At 47.8% G+C, this 25,403-nt stretch overlaps 1 long non-coding RNA gene across 4 annotated transcripts in view; it reads right to left on the bottom strand.

Moving 5' to 3' along the window:
- Positions 1-11,692: 11,692 nt before the first annotated feature.
- The window catches only part of LOC133053514 (uncharacterized), a 47,903-nt gene continuing 34,192 nt past the window's right edge, over positions 11,693-25,403 (bottom strand). For 2 of the 4 annotated variants that reach the window (XR_009692288.1, XR_009692290.1), the window contains 4 exons: positions 16,330-16,595; positions 15,752-15,926; positions 14,452-14,640; positions 11,693-12,781 (listed from right to left, as the gene is read on the bottom strand). This is a non-coding gene — a long non-coding RNA (uncharacterized LOC133053514). The remainder of the gene's footprint in view (positions 12,782-14,451; positions 14,641-15,751; positions 15,927-16,329; positions 16,596-25,403) is intronic. The other 2 variants (XR_009692291.1, XR_009692289.1) reach the window with 2 other exon arrangements.

Raw genomic sequence — 25,403 nt, forward strand, 5'->3', positions numbered from 1 at the left:
CCTCTCGTCTCTGAGAACTGACTTCCAACTCAAGCTTCACCCACACTCCCTACAAACGGAGGGCTTCTTCCCTCTGTGTCCCCTGGTCTCTCAGACCTGACTTCTACCTGAAGCTTCACCCACACTCCCTGCAAACACAGGGTTCTCCCCGATGTGTATCCTCTGGTGTATGATGACACCTGACTTCTACCTGAAGCTTCGCCCACACTCCCTGCTAACACAGGCTTCTCCCCGGTGGGAGTACTCTGGTCTGTGATGACACCTGACTTCTACCTGAAGCTTCACCCACACTCCCTGCAAACATAGGGTTTCTCCCCGGGGTGTGTCCTCTGCTGTGTGAAGACACCTGCCTTCTCACTGAAACTTTGCACACACTCCCCACAAACATGGGGCTTCTCCCCTGTCTGTGTCTTCTGGAGTCTGATGAGACTGCAGCTCACACTGAAGCTTCACCCACACACACCAAAAACAGGGCGCTCGCCTGTGTGTCCTCTGTTCTGTGAGAACTGCATTCCAACTGAAGCTTCACCCACACTCCCTGAAAACAGAGCCTTTCTCCCCGTCTGTGTACTCTGTTGTGTGAGCACACCTGACTTCTGAGACTTCGCCCACACTCTCCACACACACGGGGCTTCTTGCGTGTGGCTCTTCTTTCTGATGAGACTAGACCTCACACTGAAGCTTCACCCACATCCCTCCACAAACAGGGCTTCTCCCCTCTGTGTCCTCTGGTCTTTAATGAGAACGCACGTCTGGCCAAAGCTTCACCCACACTCCTTGCAAACATACCATTTCTCCCCATGAGTGTGCTCCTGTGTGATGACACCTGACTTCTTACTGAAACTTTCCCCACATTCCCCACAAACATGGGGTTTTTGCCCTGTGTGTGTCTTCTGGAGTCTGATGAGATTGGACTTCACACTGAAGCTTCACCCACAAGCCCCAGAAACAGGGCTTCTGCCCTGTGTGTCCTCTCGTCTCTGAGAACTGACTTCGAACTGAAGCTTCACGCACACTCCCTGCAAAAGTAGGGCTTCTTCCGTGTGTGTCCCCTGGTCTCTCAGATCTGACTTCTACCTGAAGTTTTACCCGCACTCCGTGCAAACACAGGGTTCTTCCCGGTGTGTGTACTCTGGTGTATGATGACACCTGACTTCTACCTGAAGCTTCACCCACACTCCCTGCAAACGTACGATTTCTCCCCAGTGTGTGTGCTCCTGTGGGATGACACCTGACTTCTTACTGAAGCTTTGCTCACACTCCCCACAAACATGGGGCTTCTCCCCTGAGTGTGTCTTCTGGAGACTGATGAGATTGGACCTCACACGGAACCTTCACCCACAAGCCCCACAAACAGAGATTCTCCCCTGTGTGTCCTCTTGTCTCTGAGAACTGACTTCGAACTGAAGCTTCACCCACACTCCCTGCAAACATAGCGTTTCCCCTCTCTGTGTGTACTCTAGTGTGTGAGGACACCTGACTTCTGACTGAGACTTCGCCCACACTCTTCACAAACATAGGGCTTTTCCCCTAAGTCTGTCCTTTGTTATTGGATGAGATGGAACTTCTGACTGAAACTTTGCCAACTCTCTTCACAAACATAGGCCTTCTCCCCTGTGTGTCTCTTGTGTTGTCTGATGAGATAGGACTTCTCACTGAAAGTTTGCCCCCAGTCCCCACAAATATGTGGCTTCTCCCGTGTATGTCTTCTGGAGTCTGATGAGATTGGACCTCACACGGAAGCTTCACCCAGACCAATCACAAACAGGGCTTCACCCCTGTGTGTCCTCTGGTCTCTAATCAGAATTGGCTTCTAACTGAAGCTTCACCAACACTCCCTACAAACAGAGGGTTTCTCCCTGGTGTGTGTCCTCTACTGTGTGAGGACACCTGGCTTCTGACTGAAACTTCGCCCACTCTCTCCACAAATGTAGGGCTTCTCCCTTGTGTGTGGCTTCCCTGATCAGAGGGGAATTCTGACTGAAACTTTCCCACACTCCCTAGAAACATTTGCTGCTCCCCTGTGTGTGTCTTCTGGAGTCTAATGAGATTGGACCTCAGACTGAAGCTTCACCCACACCCTCCACAAACAGGCCTTCTCCCCGGAGTGTCGCTCGTCTCTAATGAGAACTGACTTCTAACTGAAGCTTCACCCACACTCCCTGCAAACATAGGGTTTCTCCCCTCTGTGTGTACTCTGGTGTGTGAGGACACCTGACTTCTGACAGTTGGCCCACACTCTCCACAAACATAGGGCTTCTTCCCTGTGTGTGTCGTCTGTTGTTTGATGAGATGGAACTGCTGACTGAAAGTTTGCCTATACTCCCCACAAACATGGGGCTTGTCCCTTCTGTGTCTTCTGGAGTCTGATGAGATTGGAACTCACACTGAAGCATAACCCACACCCTACACCCCCCCACCCACCCCCCACCGAGACAGGGCTTCTCCCCTCTGTGTCCTCTGGCCTCTGAGATATGACTTCTACCTGAATCTTCACCCCACTCCCTACAATCGCAGGGTTCTCCCCCGTGTGTCCTGTGGTCTCTGAGACCTGACTTCTACCTGAAGCTTCGCCCACAATCCCGGCAAACACAGGGTAATCCCCGATGGGTGTACTCTGGTCTGTGATGACACCGGACTTCTACCTGAAGCTTCACCCACACTCCCTGCAAACATAGTCTTTCTCCCCCTCTCTGTGTACTCTGTTGTGTGAGCCCACCTGACATCTCAGACTTCGCCCACACTCTCCACACACACGGGGCTTCTCCCCTGTGTGTCTTCTTTCTGATGAGACTAGAGCTCACACTGAAGCTTCACCCACATCCCTCCACAAACAGGGCATCTCCCCTGTGTCCTCTGGTCTTTAATGAGAACGCACGTCTGGCCAAAGCTTCACCCACACTCCTTGCAAACATACGATTTCTCCCCATGTGTGTGATCCTGTGTGAAGACACCTGACTTCTTACTGAAACTTTCCCCACATTCCCCACACACATGGGGTTTCTGCCCTGTGTGTGTCTTCTGGAGTCTGATGAGATTGCACCTCACACTGAAGCTTCACCCACAAGCCCCAGAAACAGGGTTTCTTCCCTGTGTGTCCTCTCGTCTCTGAGAACTGACTTCCAACTCAAGCTTCACCCACACTCCCTACAAACGGAGGGCTTCTTCCCTCTGTGTCCCCTGGTCTCTCAGACCTGACTTCTACCTGAAGCTTCACCCACACTCCCTGCAAACACAGGGTTCTCCCCGATGTGTATCCTCTGGTGTATGATGACACCTGACTTCTACCTGAAGCTTCGCCCACACTCCCTGCTAACACAGGCTTCTCCCCGGTGGGAGTACTCTGGTCTGTGATGACACCTGACTTCTACCTGAAGCTTCACCCACACTCCCTGCAAACATAGGGTTTCTCCCCGGGGTGTGTCCTCTGCTGTGTGAAGACACCTGCCTTCTCACTGAAACTTTGCACACACTCCCCACAAACATGGGGCTTCTCCCCTGTCTGTGTCTTCTGGAGTCTGATGAGACTGCAGCTCACACTGAAGCTTCACCCACACACACCAAAAACAGGGCGCTCGCCTGTGTGTCCTCTGTTCTGTGAGAACTGCATTCCAACTGAAGCTTCACCCACACTCCCTGAAAACAGAGCCTTTCTCCCCGTCTGTGTACTCTGTTGTGTGAGCACACCTGACTTCTGAGACTTCGCCCACACTCTCCACACACACGGGGCTTCTTGCGTGTGGCTCTTCTTTCTGATGAGACTAGACCTCACACTGAAGCTTCACCCACATCCCTCCACAAACAGGGCTTCTCCCCTCTGTGTCCTCTGGTCTTTAATGAGAACGCACGTCTGGCCAAAGCTTCACCCACACTCCTTGCAAACATACCATTTCTCCCCATGAGTGTGCTCCTGTGTGATGACACCTGACTTCTTACTGAAACTTTCCCCACATTCCCCACAAACATGGGGTTTTTGCCCTGTGTGTGTCTTCTGGAGTCTGATGAGATTGGACTTCACACTGAAGCTTCACCCACAAGCCCCAGAAACAGGGCTTCTGCCCTGTGTGTCCTCTCGTCTCTGAGAACTGACTTCGAACTGAAGCTTCACGCACACTCCCTGCAAAAGTAGGGCTTCTTCCGTGTGTGTCCCCTGGTCTCTCAGATCTGACTTCTACCTGAAGTTTTACCCGCACTCCGTGCAAACACAGGGTTCTTCCCGGTGTGTGTACTCTGGTGTATGATGACACCTGACTTCTACCTGAAGCTTCACCCACACTCCCTGCAAACGTACGATTTCTCCCCAGTGTGTGTGCTCCTGTGGGATGACACCTGACTTCTTACTGAAGCTTTGCTCACACTCCCCACAAACATGGGGCTTCTCCCCTGAGTGTGTCTTCTGGAGACTGATGAGATTGGACCTCACACGGAACCTTCACCCACAAGCCCCACAAACAGAGATTCTCCCCTGTGTGTCCTCTTGTCTCTGAGAACTGACTTCGAACTGAAGCTTCACCCACACTCCCTGCAAACATAGCGTTTCCCCTCTCTGTGTGTACTCTAGTGTGTGAGGACACCTGACTTCTGACTGAGACTTCGCCCACACTCTTCACAAACATAGGGCTTTTCCCCTAAGTCTGTCCTTTGTTATTGGATGAGATGGAACTTCTGACTGAAACTTTGCCAACTCTCTTCACAAACATAGGCCTTCTCCCCTGTGTGTCTCTTGTGTTGTCTGATGAGATAGGACTTCTCACTGAAAGTTTGCCCCCAGTCCCCACAAATATGTGGCTTCTCCCGTGTATGTCTTCTGGAGTCTGATGAGATTGGACCTCACACGGAAGCTTCACCCAGACCAATCACAAACAGGGCTTCACCCCTGTGTGTCCTCTGGTCTCTAATCAGAATTGGCTTCTAACTGAAGCTTCACCAACACTCCCTACAAACAGAGGGTTTCTCCCTGGTGTGTGTCCTCTACTGTGTGAGGACACCTGGCTTCTGACTGAAACTTCGCCCACTCTCTCCACAAATGTAGGGCTTCTCCCTTGTGTGTGGCTTCCCTGATCAGAGGGGAATTCTGACTGAAACTTTCCCACACTCCCTAGAAACATTTGCTGCTTCCCTGTGTGTGTCTTCTGGAGTCTAATGAGATTGGACCTCAGACTGAAGCTTCACCCACACCCTCCACAAACAGGCCTTCTCCCCGGAGTGTCGCTCGTCTCTAATGAGAACTGACTTCTAACTGAAGCTTCACCCACACTCCCTGCAAACATAGGGTTTCTCCCCTCTGTGTGTACTCTGGTGTGTGAGGACACCTGACTTCTGACAGTTGGCCCACACTCTCCACAAACATAGGGCTTCTTCCCTGTGTGTGTCGTCTACTGTTTGATGAGATGGAACTGCTGACTGAAAGTTTGCCTATACTCCCCACAAACATGGGGCTTGTCCCTTCTGTGTCTTCTGGAGTCTGATGAGATTGGAACTCACACTGAAGCATAACCCACACCCTACACCCCCCCACCCACCCCCCACCGAGACAGGGCTTCTCCCCTCTGTGTCCTCTGGCCTCTGAGATATGACTTCTACCTGAATCTTCACCCCACTCCCTACAATCGCAGGGTTCTCCCCCGTGTGTCCTGTGGTCTCTGAGACCTGACTTCTACCTGAAGCTTCGCCCACAATCCCGGCAAACACAGGGTAATCCCCGATGGGTGTCCTCTGGTCTGTGATGACACCGGACTTCTACCTGAAGCTTCACCCACACTCCCTGCAAACATAGTCTTTCTCCCCCTCTCTGTGTACTCTGTTGTGTGAGCCCACCTGACATCTCAGACTTCGCCCACACTCTCCACACACACGGGGCTTCTCCCCTGTGTGTCTTCTTTCTGATGAGACTAGACCTCACACTGAAGCTTCACCCACATCCCTCCACAAACAGGGCATCTCCCCTGTGTCCTCTGGTCTTTAATGAGAACGCACGTCTGGCCAAAGCTTCACCCACACTCCTTGCAAACATACGATTTCTCCCCATGTGTGTGCTCCTGTGTGATGACACCTGACTTCTTACTGAAACTTTCCCCACATTCCCCACAAACATGGGGTTTCTGCCCTGTGTGTGTCTTCTGGAGTCTGATGAGATTGCACCTCACACTGAAGCTTCACCCACAAGCCCCAGAAACAGGGTTTCTTCCCTGTGTGTCCTCTCGTCTCTGAGAACTGACTTCCAACTCAAGCTTCACCCACACTCCCTACAAACGGAGGGCTTCTTCCCTCTGTGTCCCCTGGTCTCTCAGACCTGACTTCTACCTGAAGCTTCACCCACACTCCCTGCAAACACAGGGTTCTCCCCGATGTGTATCCTCTGGTGTATGATGACACCTGACTTCTACCTGAAGCTTCGCCCACACTCCCTGCTAACACAGGCTTCTCCCCGGTGGGAGTACTCTGGTCTGTGATGACACCTGACTTCTACCTGAAGCTTCACCCACACTCCCTGCAAACATAGGGTTTCTCCCCGGGGTGTGTCCTCTGCTGTGTGAAGACACCTGCCTTCTCACTGAAACTTTGCACACACTCCCCACAAACATGGGGCTTCTCCCCTGTCTGTGTCTTCTGGAGTCTGATGAGACTGCAGCTCACACTGAAGCTTCACCCACACACCAAAAACAGGGCGCTCGCCTGTGTGTCCTCTGTTCTGTGAGAACTGCATTCCAACTGAAGCTTCACCCACACTCCCTGCAAACATAGCCTTTCTCCCCCTCTGTGTACTCTGTTGTGTGAGCACACCTGACTTCTGAGACTTCGCCCACACTCTCCACACACACGGGGCTTCTTGCCTGTGGGTCTTCTTTCTGATGAGACTAGACCTCACACTGAAGCTTCACCCACATCCCTCCACAAACAGGGCTTCTCCCCTCTGTGTCCTCTGGTCTTTAATGAGAACGCACGTCTGGCCAAAGCTTCACCCACACTCCTTGCAAACATACGATTTCTCCCCATGAGTGTGCTCCTGTGTGATGACACCTGACTTCTTACTGAAACTTTCCCCACATTCCCCACAAACATGGGGTTTTTGCCCTGTGTGTGTCTTCTGGAGTCTGATGAGATTGGACTTCACACTGAAGCTTCACCCACAAGCCCCAGAAACAGGGCTTCTGCCCTGTGTGTCCTCTCGTCTCTGAGAACTGACTTCGAACTGAAGCTTCACGCACACTCCCTGCAAAAGTAGGGCTTCTTCCGTGTGTGTCCCCTGGTCTCTCAGATCTGACTTCTACCTGAAGCTTTACCCACACTCCGTGCAAACACAGGGTTCTTCCCGGTGTGTGTACTCTGGTGTATGATGACACCTGACTTCTACCTGAAGCTTCACCCACACTCCCTGCAAACGTACGATTTCTCCCCGGTGTGTGTGCTCCTGTGGGATGACACCTGACTTCTTACTGAAGCTTTGCTCACACTCCCCACAAACATGGGGCTTCTCCCCTGAGTGTGTCTTCTGGAGACTGATGAGATTGGACCTCACACGGAACCTTCACCCACAAGCCCCACAAACAGAGATTCTCCCCTGTGTGTCCTCTTGTCTCTGAGAACTGACTTCGAACTGAAGCTTCACCCACACTCCCTGCAAACATAGCGTTTCCCCTCTCTGTGTGTACTCTAGTGTGTGAGGACACCTGACTTCTGACTGAGACTTCGCCCACACTCTTCACAAACATAGGGCTTTTCCCCTAAGTCTGTCCTTTGTTATTGGATGAGATGGAACTTCTGACTGAAACTTTGCCAACTCTCTTCACAAACATAGGCCTTCTCCCCTGTGTGTCTCTTGTGTTGTCTGATGAGATAGGACTTCTCACTGAAAGTTTGCCCCCAGTCCCCACAAATATGTGGCTTCTCCCGTGTATGTCTTCTGGAGTCTGATGAGATTGGACCTCACACGGAAGCTTCACCCAGACCAATCACAAACAGGGCTTCACCCCTGTGTGTCCTCTGGTCTCTAATCAGAATTGGCTTCTAACTGAAGCTTCACCAACACTCCCTACAAACAGAGGGTTTCTCCCTGGTGTGTGTCCTCTACTGTGTGAGGACACCTGGCTTCTGACTGAAACTTCGCCCACTCTCTCCACAAATGTAGGGCTTCTCCCTTGTGTGTGGCTTCCCTGATCAGAGGGGAATTCTGACTGAAACTTTCCCACACTCCCTAGAAACATTTGCTGCTTCCCTGTGTGTGTCTTCTGGAGTCTAATGAGATTGGACCTCAGACTGAAGCTTCACCCACACCCTCCACAAACAGGCCTTCTCCCCGGAGTGTCGCTCGTCTCTAATGAGAACTGACTTCTAACTGAAGCTTCACCCACACTCCCTGCAAACATAGGGTTTCTCCCCTCTGTGTGTACTCTGGTGTGTGAGGACACCTGACTTCTGACAGTTGGCCCACACTCTCCACAAACATAGGGCTTCTTCCCTGTGTGTGTCGTCTATTGTTTGATGAGATGGAACTGCTGACTGAAAGTTTGCCTATACTCCCCACAAACATGGGGCTTGTCCCTTCTGTGTCTTCTGGAGTCTGATGAGATTGGAACTCACACTGAAGCATAACCCACACCCTACACCCCCCCACCCACCCCCCACCGAGACAGGGCTTCTCCCCTGTGTCCTCTGGCCTCTGAGATATGACTTCTACCTGAATCTTCACCCCACTCCCTACAATCGCAGGGTTCTCCCCCGTGTGTCCTGTGGTCTCTGAGACCTGACTTCTACCTGAAGCTTCGCCCACAATCCCGGCAAACACAGGGTAATCCCCGATGGGTGTCCTCTGGTCTGTGATGACACCGGACTTCTACCTGAAGCTTCACCCACACTCCCTGCAAACATAGTCTTTCTCCCCCTCTCTGTGTACTCTGTTGTGTGAGCCCACCTGACATCTCAGACTTCGCCCACACTCTCCACACACACGGGGCTTCTCCCCTGTGTGTCTTTTTTCTGATGAGACTAGACCTCACACTGAAGCTTCACCCACATCCCTCCACAAACAGGGCTTCTCCCCTGTGTCCTCTGGTCTTTAATGAGAACGCACGTCTGGCCAAAGCTTCACCCACACTCCTTGCAAACATACGATTTCTCCCCATGTGTGTGCTCCTGTGTGATGACACCTGACTTCTTACTGAAACTTTCCCCACATTCCCCACAAACATGGGGTTTCTGCCCTGTGTGTGTCTTCTGGAGTCTGATGAGATTGCACCTCACACTGAAGCTTCACCCACAAGCCCCAGAAACAGGGCTTCTGCCCTGTGTGTCCTCTCGTCTCTGAGAACTGACTTCGAACTCAAGCTTCACCCACACTCCCTACAAACGGAGGGCTTCTTCCCTCTGTGTCCCCTGGTCTCTCAGACCTGACTTCTACCTGAAGCTTCACCCACACTCCCTGCAAACACAGGGTTCTCCCCGATGTGTATCCTCTGGTGTATGATGACACCTGACTTCTACCTGAAGCTTCGCCCACACTCCCTGCTAACACAGGCTTCTCCCCGGTGGGAGTACTCTGGTCTGTGATGACACCTGACTTCTACCTGAAGCTTCACCCACACTCCCTGCAAACATAGGGTTTCTCCCCGGGGTGTGTCCTCTGCTGTGTGAAGACACCTGCCTTCTCACTGAAACTTTGCACACACTCCCCACAAACATGGGGCTTCTCCCCTGTCTGTGTCTTCTGGAGTCTGATGAGACTGCAGCTCACACTGAAGCTTCACCCACACACACCAAAAACAGGGCGCTCGCCTGTGTGTCCTCTGTTCTGTGAGAACTGCATTCCAACTGAAGCTTCACCCACACTCCCTGCAAACATAGCCTTTCTCCCCCTCTGTGTACTCTGTTGTGTGAGCACACCTGACTTCTGAGACTTCGCCCACACTCTCCACACACACGGGGCTTCTTGCCTGTGGCTCTTCTTTCTGATGAGACTAGACCTCACACTGAAGCTTCACCCACATCCCTCCACAAACAGGGCTTCTCCCCTCTGTGTCCTCTTGTCTGTAATGAGAACGCACGTCTGGCCAAAGCTTCACCCACACTCCTTGCAAACATACGATTTCTCCCCATGAGTGTGCTCCTGTGTGATGACACCTGACTTCTTACTGAAACTTTCCCCACATTCCCCACAGACATGGGGTTTTTGCCCTGTGTGTGTCTTCTGGAGTCTGATGAGATTGGACCTCACACTGAAGCTTCACCCACAAGCCCCAGAAATAGGGCTTCTGCCCTGTGTGTCCTCTCGTCTCTGAGAACTGACTTCGAACTGAAGCTTCACGCACACTCCCTGCAAAAGTAGGGCTTCTTCCGTGTGTGTCCCCTGGTCTCTCAGATCTGACTTCTACCTGAAGCTTTACCCACACTCCCTGCAAACGTACGATTTCTCCCCGGTGTGTGTGTTCCTGTCTGATGACACCTGACTTCTTACTGAAGCTTTGCTCACACTCCCCACAAACTTGGGGCTTCTCCCCTGTGTGTTTCTCCTGGAGTCTGATGAGACTGCAGCTCACACTGAAGCTTCACCCACACACCCCAAAAACAGGGCTTTCCCCTGTGTGTCCTCTCGTCTGTCAGAACTGATTTCCAACTGAAGCTTCACCCACACTCCCTGCAAACATAGCATTTCTCCCCTCTCCCTACCCTGTTGTGTGAGCACACCTGACTTCTGAGACTTCGCCCACACTCTCCACACACACGGGCTTCTCCCCTGAGTGTTCTTTCTGATGAGACTAAACCTCACCCTGAAGCTTCATCCACATCTGTCCACAAACAGGGCTTCTCCCCTCTGTGTACTCTGGTCTTTTTGAGAACTGGACTCTAGCCAAAGCTTCACCCACCCTCTTTGCAAACATACGATTTCTCCCCATGTGTGTCCTCCTGTGTGATGACACCTGACTTCTTACTGAATCTTTCCCCACATTCCCCACAAACATGGGCTTTCTGCCCTGTGTGTGTCTTCTGGAGTCTGATGAGATTGGACCTCACACTGAAGCTTCACCCACAAGCCCCAGAAACAGGGCTTCTCCCGTGTGTCCTCACGTCCCTGAGACCTTACTTCGAACTGAAGCTTCACCGACACTCCCTGCAAACATAGGGTTTCTCCCCTGGGTGTACTCTGGTGTGTGAGAACTCCTAACTTCTGAGATTTCGCCCACACTCTCCACAAACATAGGGCTTCTCTGTGTGTGTCGTCTGTTGTTTGATGAGATGGAACTTCTGACTGAACCTTTGCCTACACTCCCCAGAAACATGGGGCTTGTCCCGTGTGTCTTCTGGAGTCTGATGAGTTTGGAACTCACACTGAACCGTCACCCACACCCCCCACAGACAGGGCTTCTCCCCTGTTTCCTCTGGCCTCTGAGAACTGAATTCTAACTGAATCTTCACCCACACTCCCTACAAACGTAGGGCTTCTCCCCTGTGTGTCCTCTCGTCTCTGAAACCTGATTTATACCTTAAATTTCACTCACACTCCCTGCAAACACAGGGTTCTCCCTCGTGTGTGTACTCTGGTCTGTGATGACACCTGACTTCTACCTGAAGCTTCACCCACATTTCTTCAAACATAGGGTTTCTCCCCGGTGTGTCCCCTCTGGTGTATGGAGATACCTGCCTTCTGACTAAAACGTTACCCACACTCCCCACAAACATGAGGCTTCTCCCATGTGTGTGTCTTCTGGAGTCTGATGATATTGGATCTCACACTGAAGCTTCACCCACACCCACAGGGCTTTCCCCTATGTCCTCTGGTCTGTGAGAACTGACTTCCAACTGAAGCTTCCCCCACACCCTCTCTGTGTGTACTCTACTGTGTGAGGACACCTGACTTCTGAGTCTTCGCCCACACTCTCCACAAACACGGGGCTTCTTCCCTGTATGTGTCTTCTGCAGTCTGATGAGATTGGACCTCACACTGAAGCTTCACCCTCGCACCCCACAAACAGGGCTTCTCCCCTGTGTGTCCCCTGGTCTCTAATGAGAACTGACTTCTAACTGATGCTTCACCCACACTCCCTGCAAACATATGCTTTCGACCCGGTGTATGTCCCCTGCTTCGTGACGACACCCGACTTCTCACTGAAACTTCGCACCACTCTCCTCAAACATAGGACTTCTCCCGTGTGTGTCTTCTGTTTTCTGATCAGATGCGCTTCTGACTGACTTTTGCCCACACTCCCCACAGACATAGGGCTCCTCCCCTGTGTGTGTCTTCTGTTGTCTGATGAGATGGGACTTCTGACTGACGCTTTGTCCACACTTTCTACATACATAGGGCTTCTCCCATGTGTGAGTCCTCTGGTTGTGATGAGACTTTACCTATCCTTGGAGACTTACCCTCACTCTCCATACTTGAGTCTTATAATTCCTGATACCCCTGCCCCCATAAGTAATTTGCCTGTTTCTTCTGCATTCAGTTTCTGGCTTGTGCTGGGCTCTTATGTCGTTCTCTCATGCACCTCAGAACCCCCCATTTGTCTTTTGGGTGAGTAGGAAGAGGCCATTGAAATCCTCTTCGGCCTTATGCAAAATGTGCGGCCTTTCATCGAAGGATGGGGACTTTTCTTGCCCTCTCGTTGCTCCAGTTTTTCACTCAGGCTGTGTGGATCAGAATATCACAGCTGCTGATGTTGACTGACCGGGCAGGGATCCTCTGGTTGGAGGTGGTCTCTTGCAGATGGTCTCAGGAGGATCTGAGAGGAATTTTTGACTTGAGAAGTCCAGAGAGTCGGATACACAGGGTAGATCTTAGGCTTTGGTTCTGGTGAAAGAGGAAGCTTTTAGTCAGGTAGCTGGTTTGCCATGGTACGGCCTGCCCCACTGATCATCTTAGTGTTGACAGTGCACGATTTGTCTCCCATCAAGTGTGCCTTTACAGTCCTCTTTTCCATTCCATTCTTATTCTCTACAACTACAGAAATCCAGGAAGCCTGTGTTAATGGCCTTTTCTACATATTACCCAGACTAGGGACCTTGCAGTAGCATCAGAGGCAGTGTCTCTGATAGAGGTGGATCTGCAAGGACCTTTCCCTGTGTGTATCTTAAAAGTGATGTCACAGTGGCCACAGGTATTTTACCCTACTGAGAGATAAGACTCTTGGTGACTTAGGTGGAATCTCCCTGAAGGGCTCCCTGTGAGGGGAAAGAGTCTGTTAAGTTAGGAGTGCCTGGCCTGGAGCTCACTGCATATGGGAGGCAGCACAGGGGGTGATTAGAGCAGGTGTGAGTAAAACTGAATTTGAGACTCCTTGTTCAAAGAGTAGTCTTTGTGTTGATCTCTGCAGGAAGTGGGTTTCAGACTGGATGAGACCAAGAGGCCCAGGTCCCACTGACTACAGGTCTCTGGCTCCTGCTACCCCAACTGTTTCATAAATTGCTCCTCTGTCTTCTGTAAATCATAAAATAAAGATGTGTCCTTTCTCAAGCCTCACCAGTACTCACTCCTCATTTATTTCACTCAGTTTTAGTCCATTTAACATGCACTAGGAAGCCCTGGTTTAAAATACATCTCCCATCAGACTCCTCACACCCTCACTCCCATGCATCTTCAGTCAGCCCACTCTTCCCTCATGTCTCGCAAGGAACTGACCTCTGAGGGTACTCCCTGCTGCTGTCTCTTCCCAAAAATGAGCTGCAGCATTGTCTTAGCACAGAAACCATGCCACTTGCAGCTGAAAGCTGCACGGTTGCTCTATGTCTCCAGGAAGACCCCTGGGGGCCTGCACATGGACATGGATGCCGAGGCTTTGGTGTTCCATCCAGCCTCCTTCCTCTCTCTCTGTGCTTGCTCCTGCTATCACTGGCATGACTTCTCTTCCCGGCCCTGTGGGTGCAGCACTGGTTGCTCCGCTGCCGGGAATCCTTACCCAGAAGTGTCCTCGCTGCAGAGACCCTGCCCCACCATCCTCCACCACACCCCACCCTCTGCTCATACTGACCCAAGGCACTTTTCCTGCACTGGTCTTCCTCAGAGCACCAGCCCCTGTCTGGTATGAAGCCAATGCTGCCCCAAGGGAGTGGTTCTGTCTGTTTCAGTGTGTGGAGCCCTGTCTGGCACAGAGTATGAACTCACTTGACAACAAACTGAAACAGTAACTGAATGCAAATCACTCTATGCATGTCACTCAGATATGTGTAGGAAATGAGGAAGAAACAGGTAAAGGTGAGAGGGCTGGTATGTGCTAGAAAACTTTTCACTTACACGCCTTTCAGCAGAAAGTGTATTACACATTTTTTGCATGAAATACTGAACATTAGAACTAACATTTTTAATATAAACATTTTCCTAACAGTCATATGAAATAAAGCAAATTCTGAGGCATTTTAGTTGCAACTTGACTGACTCTAGACTGGATTGTACTCTGCTTCAGAACTGGACCAAGGAGGATCCCCAGGACATGATGGAGGCACTGGAAGAGGGGTGGCACTCACCTTTCCCAGCCACGAGCTCGCTCTTTTCCCTGCTGTCCCGCTTGACGCCAAGTTCCTTGCCACACTCGTCTGCATATCAGACCTGAAGTTCACAGCCCGGCTGACCACCTGGCAGATTTGGTAGAAGATCTGCCATACTGCAAGGCCATCAGGTTCTGCTCCTCGTCGTCCCAGACACAGTTCACATACCTGGGGTATAGGCCAGGAAGGGGAAAGAAACCACAGGAGACGAGTCCCCTCCACTGTCAGACCATGCCCAGCTCCTTGCCTTCAGGCTCTGAGGCCACCATGGCTCCCACCACCCCTCATAGGGGCCTTCTGTTCACACCTTCGACCAGGCCATGTGAATTCCCATTTCCAGATCCTGTTTCTGACCCTCTTCCTGGTTGGAATGCTTTTCTCTCCTTACCTAATTAGCCATTGTCCAGGGCCCAGTTCCAGACCTGTCTCCACCTGGACTGTCCGTAAGACTGGTGATCTCCAGCTCCTCTAAACTAAGTTCTCTTTCATTCCACAGGACTTGGTGCTCCTAAGCTAGCATGCACCACTCAGCACTCTGCCCAGCCTGCCTTCTTTCCCGAGGCTTTTCTCACATCTCCCCACATGCATCCACGGTCCTATTCACTTGCCCACCCCCTCCCATGGACACTTGGAGAGTGCTCTGACGTAGTTTGAGACACACAACAGTAAGAGTTTGTTCACTTTCTGCTTGCCCTGATGAAAGGAGAGGACCTCAGAAAATGGCCATGCTCATGGCCATCTTGCCCTCCGCTATTGCTTCCCAGGCCTCAGGGCCCACTTCTCACTGGAACAGAGCCTGGAGAGGTTGTTGCCCACATGGACTCAACATCTCCCATGTTAGATTACCCTGATGCTCTGGAGTTATTAACAAATATAAAAATTAAGGTTACTACCCCTAAAACCGATTGGTTGCAGTCTGTCTGCAGTATGTTCTCCAAAAGGACATGAGTTGTGTGATCTGCTTCAGTAATGAAGTTCACTGTCTAAACTGGGACACAGAGTGCTTGGTCAGTGTCAATTAAGTGAGTTAAAGTATCCCTGGTGAATCTAAACTCCTCAAGTTGTTTTCAAGTACCTCAGTTTTGTTGAGAGTATAGACATATTTTGAGAGCGCAAGCTATATTTTTCTTTCTAATGTCTTTTGAAATTAAAGAGCATGATATGGAGGGAAAAGAGGAAAGAAGATGTGAAAGCTAGTGAGGGAGATGGGTTGAGAAGGAAAGGGGTGTGGGCTTGAGGGAGGAACGTCGTCTACAAACTGCAGACTCACTGCACTCACCTCATCCAGTTGACCAAAGGTGTGTCCTTTCCACCCACATACTCATAGTGGTTTCTCCCTTTGGTAAGCTGAGTGTCAGAAAAGAGATACAAGCTTTCTTCTCTCTTTGATTTTTTTTTTTGGCAGCAAATAATAGAAGAGGTATTTCCCTCTGCTGTCACTGATGCTCTTCAGCCTGCATGGATTCAACTGTCAGTCGACCCATATGGTAAGCTCTTTAATCATCATTTCAAGTCTGAGTCTACTGAGATTGAAGTCAAGGGCTCCACAAGTGAGGAGTCACTTCTGTATTCCTGTACAACTGTCTCCCACCTCTCCTCTGATCTTTAGATAGAAGCCCTCTGTGCCTATACACTGATAAGACATCCTATTTGCCTGTACCGCTGTCTCCCACCTTCTTCTGATCTTTAAATAGAAGTCCTGTGTTCATGACCAGTGCACACAGTACACAGGGCTGACTGTGTCATTGATGACCGTGTCATCATCATCTGCACCCTTGCATGTAGATATGAAGTACCCCCACTACCACACACAAGCGATTAGAGGCCAGAGGACAGGGAAGCAGGGTTATTTCTCACCAGCCAAGGAGCATCCACCGTTAGTGGCCTCTTCATCGTCTGGCCCTCTTAGAGGTCAAAGTGCAGGCCCAAAGACAGATCAGATGCTTCGCTCCACGCTCCAAGCCCAGCCGCAGGGATGCCTGATGGTCTGATACTTAACCCAGGGGGCAGAGTGAGGGCTGAGCATTTGGCGTGCACATTTTCCACTGCAGAGTCCTTTACAAAGGTCGGGGGCCTGTGGGCAGCACAGCTGTCAATCAAGAAGTTCTGACACTCCTCACAATCTGGAGAAGAGAGCAACAGGGATGAGGGGAGGTATAGTTATGCTGCTGGCTGTAAAGACCTACAGAAAGAACTGGGACACTCACAGCATTTGGCCTCGATCCTGTACCCCAAGTCATAGAGGAAGGGTACGACTGGGGTACAAACGGTGAGGTGAGGCTACTGTACCAAGGCCTTATAACCCCTTCTCTGTGAATGGGCCAGCGGGGTCGTCATCCTGGGGCCCTCTGACCTCTTAGTACACATGGCCCTTTCTTTCTCATAGACTATACCTCTTCACTTCAGTCTCCTTTCTTCTGAGTTCTAAGATGGAGAACAGAAGTGAAGCAAGGCTGGTGGGGCCTGGAGAGTTAGCCCTTGTTTTATCAGAAAGTGTGAGATCTCCTACTTGTCCATCTACACACTTTGCCAAAACTTTTTTTTTATATTTATTTTTCAAACTTTTACTTTCATATTTTTAAGTTTCAGTGTTACATTATTTACTTATTGGCCACGCTGCATGGCTTGTGGGATTTTAGCTCCCCGACCAAGAATGGAAACTACACCTCCTGCAGGGGAAGCATGGAGTCTTAACCACTTAACCATCAGGAAGCCCATTCTCCCTTTTAACTATGGTTCAGGAGACTGACGTGCCACACTGAACACAGATGCCCAGTTCAGTGTTAGCTCCCTGTGCTTCCCATTTGTAGGTTTAACTTCCCAACCTTCTTCCATAGGAAATAGTTCACCGACACATTTACTCAGAAAATACATGTGAAGGGCACATGACACATAAGGCAATGAGCAGAGATCTGGGCATAAACACTAACAAAGCAGGGTCCCTATTATCACAGCTGGATTTATTGGACTACTTGTAGTGTCAGCAGTTTTGCATTTAATGGAACGCTTTCAAACACTCTATGAGTTATGTATTCTCACCTTCACTTCACAGATGTGCAACCAGGACCTCAGAAAATGTATAAGATTTTCCAAAGGCCACCTTAAACCAACACCTACCCAAAGTCCACACCACACATCCAGGCCATACTTATTAGCTTTTCTACAGGGATAAGAGGAACTAACTAGAGGAACTCCCCAGATTTTGTCTTGCCAAATGTTGTCTGGGGTGCTGTCCAGGGGTCCTTGATTCTCTGGGAGGGGGCACTGGTTTCTAAGCCTGCTTGGAGCCATTTGTATTCAGCAGTTTTGCTGCTCATAGCAATTTCTTCAAACTAGATACCTTCATCAATGGTCACCTGGACATTCCCTTCCACGTGAGTAAAAGACAACAAGCATTTCTTTAGTTCTTTAGGATATTATGAAGTGTTTCACATGCATAACTTGCAGTACAGTTCAGTCGCTTAGTCATGTCCAACTCTTTGTAACCGCATGAACTGCAGCACTCCACGCCTCCCTGGCGTCCATCACCATCTCCCGGAGTTTGCTCAAACTCATGTCCATCGAGTTGGTAATGCCATTCAGCCATATCATCCTCGGTCGTCCCTTTTTCCTCCCAGCATCAGGGTCTTTTCCAATGAGTACTCTTCGCATGAGGTGCCCAAAGTCTTGGAGTTTCAGCTTCAGCAGCACTCCTTCCAATGAACACCCAGGACTGATCTCCTTTAGAATGGACTGATTGGATCCCCTTGCAGTCCAAGGGACTCTCTCAAGGGTCTTCTCCAACACCACAGTTCAAAAGCATCAATTTTTCAGCACTCAGCTATCTTCACAACCAACTCTCACATCAATACATGACCCCTGGAAAAACCATAACATTGGATAGACGGACTTTTGTTGGCAAAGTAATGTCTCTGCTTTTTAATATGATATCTAGGTTGGTCATAACCTTCCCTCTAAGGAATAAGCATCTTTTAATTTCATAACTGCAATTACCATCTGCAGTGATTTTGCAGCCCCCCCACCCCCGCCCCCCAAAAAATAAAGTCTGACACTGTTTCCACTGTTGCCCATAAATTTACCATGAAGTGATGGGACCAGATGCCCTGATCTTAGTTTTCAGAATGTTGAGCTGTAAGCCAACTGTTTCACTCTCCCCTTTCACCTTCATCAAGAGGCTTTTTAGTTCCTCTTCACTCTCTGCCATAAGGGTGGTGTCATCTGCATATCTGAGGTTATTGATATTTCTCATGGCAATCCTGATTCCAGTTTGTGCTTCTTCCAGCCCAGCGTTTCTCATGATGTACTCTGCATATGTTAAATAAGCAGGGTGACAACATACAGCCTTGACGTACTCCTTTTCCTATTCGGAACCAGTCTGTTTCTCCATGTCCAGTTCTCACTGTTGCTTCCTTACATGCATACAAGTTTCCCAGGAGGCGTGTTAGGTGGTCTGGTATTCCCATCTCTTTCAGAATTTTCCACAGTTCACTGTGATCCATACAGTCGAAGCCTTTGGCATAATCACTAAAGCATAAATCGTTTTTTTTTTTTTTCCTAGAATTCTCTTGCTGTTTCCACGATCCAGCGGATGTTGCCGATTTGATCTCTGGTTCCTCTGTCTTTTCGAAAACCTGCTTGAACATCTGGAAGTTCATGGTTCATGTATTGCTGAAGCCTGGCTTGGAGAATTTTGAGCATTACTTTACTAGCATGTGAGATGAGTGCAATCGTGCGACAGTTTGAGCATTCTTTGGCATTGCTTTTCTTTTTTTTTTTTTTCACTTATTTTGATTAGTTGGAGGCTAATTACTTTACAATATTGTAGTGGGTTTTGTCATACATTGAAATGAAACAGCCATGGATTTACATGTATTCCCCATCCCGATCCCCCCTCCCAACCTCCCTCTCTACCCAATCCCTCTGGGTCTTCCCAGTGCATCAGGCCCGAGCACTTGTCTCATGCATCCAACCTGGGCTGATGATCTGTTTCACCCTAGATAGTATACATGTTTCAATGCTGTTCTCTCAAAACATCCCACCCTTGCCTTCTCCCACAGAGTCCAAAAGTCTGTTCTGTACATCTGTGTCTCGTTTTGTTTTGCATATAGGGTTATCATTACCATCTTTCTAAATTCCATATATATGTGTTAGTATACTGTACTGGTCTTTATCTTTCTGGCTTACTTCACTCTGTATAATGGGCTTCAGTTTCATCCATCTCATTAGAACTAATTCAAATGAATTCTTTTTAATGGCTGAGTAATATTCCATGGTGTATATGTACCACGGCTTCCTTCCCATTCATCTGCTGATGGGCATCTAGGTTGCTTCCATGTCCTGGCTTTTATAAACAGTGCTGCGATGAACACTGGGGTGCACGTGTCTCTTTCAGATCTGGTTTCCTCGGTGTGTATGCCCAGAAGTGGCATTGCTGGGTCATATGACAGTTTGTATGGAAATACAAAAAAACCTCGAATAGCCAAAGTAATCTTGAGAAAGAAGACTAGAACTGGAGGAATCAACCTGCTTGACTTCAGGCTCTACTACAAAGCCACAGTCATCAAGACAGTATGGTACTGGCACAAAGACAGAAATATAGATCAATGGAACAGAATAGAAAGCCCAGAGATAAATCCATGAACCTATGGACACCTTATCTTCAACAAAGGAGGCAAGGATATACAATGGAAAAAAGACCACCTCTTTAACAAGTGGTGCTGGGAAAACTGGTCAACCACTTGTAAAGGAATGAAACTAGAACACTTTCTAACACCATACACAAAAATAAACACAAAATGGATTAAAGATCCAAATGTAAGACCAGAAACTATAAAACTCCTAGAGGAGAACACAGGCAGAACACTGTCCGACACAAATCACAGCAGGATCCTTTATGACCCACCTCGCAGAATATTGGAAATAAAAGCAAAACTAAACAAATGGAACCTAATGAAACTTAAAAAGCTTTTGTACAACAAAGGAAACTATAAGCAAGGTCAAAAGACAGCCCTCAGATTGTGAGAAAATAATAGCAAACAAAGCAACAGACAAAGGATTCATCTCAAAAATATACAAGCAACTCCTGCGGCTTTTTTATTCCAGAAAAATAAATGACCCAATCAAAAAATGGGCCAAAGAACTAAACAGACATTTCTCCAAAGAAGACATACAGATGACTAACAAACACATGAAAAGATGCTCAACATCACTCATTATCAGAGAAAATGGAAATCAAAACCACAATGAGGCACCATTACACGCCAGTCAGGATGGCTGCTATACTAAAGTCTACAAGCGATAAATGCTGGAGAGGGTGTGGAGAAAAGGGAACCCTCTTACACTGTTGGTGGGAATGCAAACTAGTTCAGTCGCTATGGAGAACAGTGTGGAGATTTCTTAAAAAACTGGAAATAGAAATATATATTATTTTCTTTGTTTCATTTAATTAATGTGTTTTAATTCCAGGTTACTTACTTTACAATTTTGTCGTTTTGTTTCTTGGGTGGTGGTGGTGGTGTTTTGCCATACATTGATATCAATCAGCCCTGGGTGTGTACGTGTGTCCCAACCCCCCCCCCACCCCCCTGAACCCAATCGCACTTCCTCCCTCACCCCATTCCTCTGCACTTTCCCAGTAAACCAGCTTTGAATGCCCTGCTTCATGTAATGAATTTGCACTGGTCATCTATTCGACATATGGTAATAAACATGTTAAACTGCAGTTCCCTCATATTGTCCCACCTTCAGCTTCTCCCTCATAGTCCAAAAACAATTTTACATCTGTGTCCCTTTTGTTCTCTTGCATAAAGACTCATCCTTACCGCATTCCAAATTCCATATATACGTGCTAATATACTATATGGGCACTTCTGTTTCTGGTTTACTTCAATCTGTATAACAGGCTCCAATTTCATCCACCTCATTAGAACTGACTCAAATATGTTCTTTTTTATAGCTGAGTAACAATTCATTGTCTATATTTACTACAACTTTCTTATCCATTTGCAAACTGATGGACATCTAGAGTGCTTCCACTTCCTGAATATTGTAAACATTTTTCCACTGAACATTGGAGTACCTATCTCTCTTTCAATTCTGTTTTCCCTGGTGTGTATGCCCAGATGTGGGGTTGCTGGGTAATATGGTAGTCCTATTACAAGTGTTTTAAGGAATCTCCACACTGTTCTCCATAATGGCCAAAGTACCTTGCAGTCCTACCAACAGTGTAAGAGGATCCCTGTTTCTGCATACCTTCTCCAGCATTTATTACTTACAGATTTTTTGATGGCAGCCATTCTGACCAGTGTTAAATGGCACCACATTGTGGCTTTGATTTGTATTTCTCTGTTCATGAATGATGTTGAGCATCTTCTCATGTGTTTGTCAGCCATCTATATTTCTTCTTTGGGGAAATGTCTGTTTGGCCATTTTTTTTTTTTTTTTTAATGGTCATTTATTTTTCTGGTGTTGAGCTGCATGAACTGCTTGCTCATGTTGGAGATTATTTGTCCGTTGCTTCATTTGTTATTGTTTTCTTTTATTCACAAGGGTGCCTTTTCACCTTCCTTATAGTTTCTCTTGTGAGGGAAAGCTTTTTAAGTTTCACAGAACAAGATAGTGGAGTAATAGGTGAACATGGAATGTATCTCTCTCCATGGATACGTCAGGAATAAACCTTCAGACACAGACATGCATGAAGAACACCAGCTGAGAATGGACAGGAAGAGCTGACCAGAGGACAACAAGATATAGAATCATGTAAATTTATCAAGATGAAGGAACTAGAAGGAAAACCAGGAGTGTTAGTAGGACATGACCTGCTCAAGGTGGATGGGGGAACTGAAGCAAGGGTCCAATCCCCACATCAGGGTAATTGTCTGAATCAGAGAGGAAACATTTAAGACTGCCACTGAAACAGCTGTACTGTGGCAGCCTAAATAGAATGAGAATCAGACAGTCCTTGCCACAGCCATACACACCCTGGACAACAAAATGGGTCCCCTGGACCCATGCCTGGGACCTGGAGTTTGGGGACTGTGAAGGAATCACAGGATGAGGGCCTATATTGACGGTGGAGAGACAAAGATAGGGGATGTAAGGGAGGAGCCTGTGGTGGGAAATGCTTGTGTAGGAAAGCCTGGCAACCATGGAAGCAAGGCGAATACTGCTGAGTCACGTGTAGGGGGTGAAGGCATCACTATAGATTCTCTCTCCCCAAACAGCAGCATTGGCAACTGAACAATAGAGAGGCTGGCACATCAAGAGCCTGACACACTAAACCACAGATAGGACCCCACCCAGGGTGTCCTTTTATGTGTCTGATGCACAGATCTACTGAATAGTATCCCAGGCAGAAGGTCCCTGTATGTGCCTAGCCACATGGAGCGACAGAGAAGGAACCCAGGCAAGGGAGCCCTCCACTTGCCTGAGTGGGCAGAATCCCAGAAAATGACTGGTCAAAGAGGCCGTCTGATCGCCAGCTACAAGAGGCTCAAAGAAAGACTTGATAGGGCCATAAATCCTGTGGTGGAAGCAGTCCGTGTCCCTGCAACACTTGGAACCACCAGAGTGTCCTCAAGCCAATCAGCTATGCCACCTTCATTCTCAATACTCACTAGGACAAAGCTGCCACGGGCAACACATATCTTGCGTCTATGCACTCAGGATCATTCGGGCAGTTTCCCACTCTTTTAGGCCCAGTAGACTGTGCCCTGTCAGGCTTTTTCTGTCAGATGGGGGAGTGGTCTCCAGGCAAGAATACTGGAGCATATTTATCAATAATGGTTGCCATACCTTTCTAGAGCACTATATTTCCTTCTGCCCTAACTGATAACTCCCCGCTGAGTAGCTGGTGCTGCCAGGATCCCTGGGACTCAAGCGGCTGCACCACCTCCACACCTAGCCCTAATGGGACAAACACAAGTCCTTCAGGTCAGCCCCAGAAGCAAACCCTAATGGCCAACCCGCATGCTGAGTTGGAAATAAAATCACAACTGAAACCCATGGCAAGAGGCTATGGAAGAATAGACAAAAACCTCCCACCAGCTGTACAAGCTGCAGATTAAATCCACATGATCAACTAGTCAGACTCTGTGTCTAAGGAATATATAAAAGGTAATTGATAGCTCCCACAAAAGAAACCATACTGATTCTGATGGCTTTGGGTATTTGAGCCAAGAACACACAGGAGTAGGTCCACACTGGAATCTGAGCTGCCTCCACAGCAGATCCAGAGATCAGCAGAGTGTTGGAGGGCATCCTAGGGAGAGGAGGTGAACTGTGCCTCCCAGTGAGGGAAAGGACTCTGACAGCATTCACTCAAGAGAAACATTTCTCTTTCTTACATTTGGACTTCTTCTGTAGACCTTTCAGAATTTCTTTCTTTCTTTCTTCTCCCCCGGCCCCACTGCACCCCCTGTGCTGTACTTGTTACTTTTTTTGGCAATATGGAATCTAATTAAGCTTTTGAGCTTTTCTTTTTTTTGCAGTCACTCTTTGTTGTTGTTGTTGTTGTTGTTACCTCTTCCTCTACGTTGGCCTTTGTGGTTTTGTCGAGTTTGCCTCTCTCTCCCTTTAAATTTTAATTTTTAACCATATTATGATTTTCTACATTTATTCCTTTACTTACTTTTCCTACTGTTCTTTCCCCCTTGCAGTTATCTTTAATGTGTACAACTCTTCCTTATCAGCCTCTATTTAACTTTGCAAAACTGTTCTTTCATTCTTTACTTCCCTCTCCTCTCAATGTGTATGTTAGGCTCATTTTCATAGCTTTATTCCTCAATTGGCCCTTTGCTTAGCTTTGTTTTCCAGTCCGTGTTGTATTTGGTTAATTTTGTACCAGTGTATATATTTTTTCTTTCCTTTTATTTTTGTTGGAATGTTTTGATTTTGCTTATGTGTCAACATGTACATGTATATATTTAGTCACATTTTTTATTGTTACTATAAACCTCTGCCTCTACATTGGGCTTTTGCAGTTCTGTGGAGTTTTCCTCTTTTCTTTCATCTTCTTCTTCTATTGTTTTCATTTTTTCTTGTTAAAATTTTAATTTTTTAAAACCTATCATATCTTCTCACATTGATTCATTTTTCTTTTCTATAGCTCTTTGCCCCATGCATTTAATCTTCAATGTATATAAAATTTCTTCATCTAATGCTATATAACTTTGCCTTTATATTTTCTTCTTTCTTCACTTTTTTTTCCTTTCCTCTAAACATATGTAAAATTTTATTTCATTGCTTTATACCCACTCAACACCTTGCTTTAGTTTGTTTTCCAGTTTGGCTTTATTTAGTTTTCTTAACATTTTAACATAACTGTTGTTTTACAGTTTTACCAGCTCAATCTACTGTACTTTATTTTTTTGTACTGTTCTGACTTTGCTTATAGGTGAATAAGTAAATGTGTATATTCCATTTTATTTAATTATTATGTGTCTTATCTTAAAACTGCCTTTTGTCTGGGATTCATCTTTGGTTTCTCATTTTTGGCCACTTGTCTGATCTCACATAATGTCGTAACAAACCACTGGTGGAATCTTTATTTCTGACCAGACATCAAGCCCTGAGCCACTGGAATGGGAGCACTGATTCCAAAACCGTATGTGGTCAGATAATTCACCTTACTGAGTATTAAATAGAGAGAACTTACATAAACTAAACCACCTGAATACAAGACCCAGCATCACCCAAGAACAACCAGTGGTAGCACCCTGTGCAGGACTCATGTAAACAACAAAAAAACAAAAAACAAAAATACAAACCCAATCATCAGCAGACAGGATTACTAACTCATTTAAGCTAGCCCTTAAGAGGAAAAACAAACAAACAAACAAAAATTCAGCACAAATCCCACCCTATAGGAAGCTCACAGAATCCACTAAAACAGCCTTCAGAGGGCAGAAACCAAACAAAAGAAAGAATTCAAA

Source organism: Dama dama, chromosome Y, assembly GCF_033118175.1.
Source record: "Dama dama isolate Ldn47 chromosome Y, ASM3311817v1, whole genome shotgun sequence".
NCBI lineage: Eukaryota > Metazoa > Chordata > Mammalia > Artiodactyla > Cervidae > Dama > Dama dama.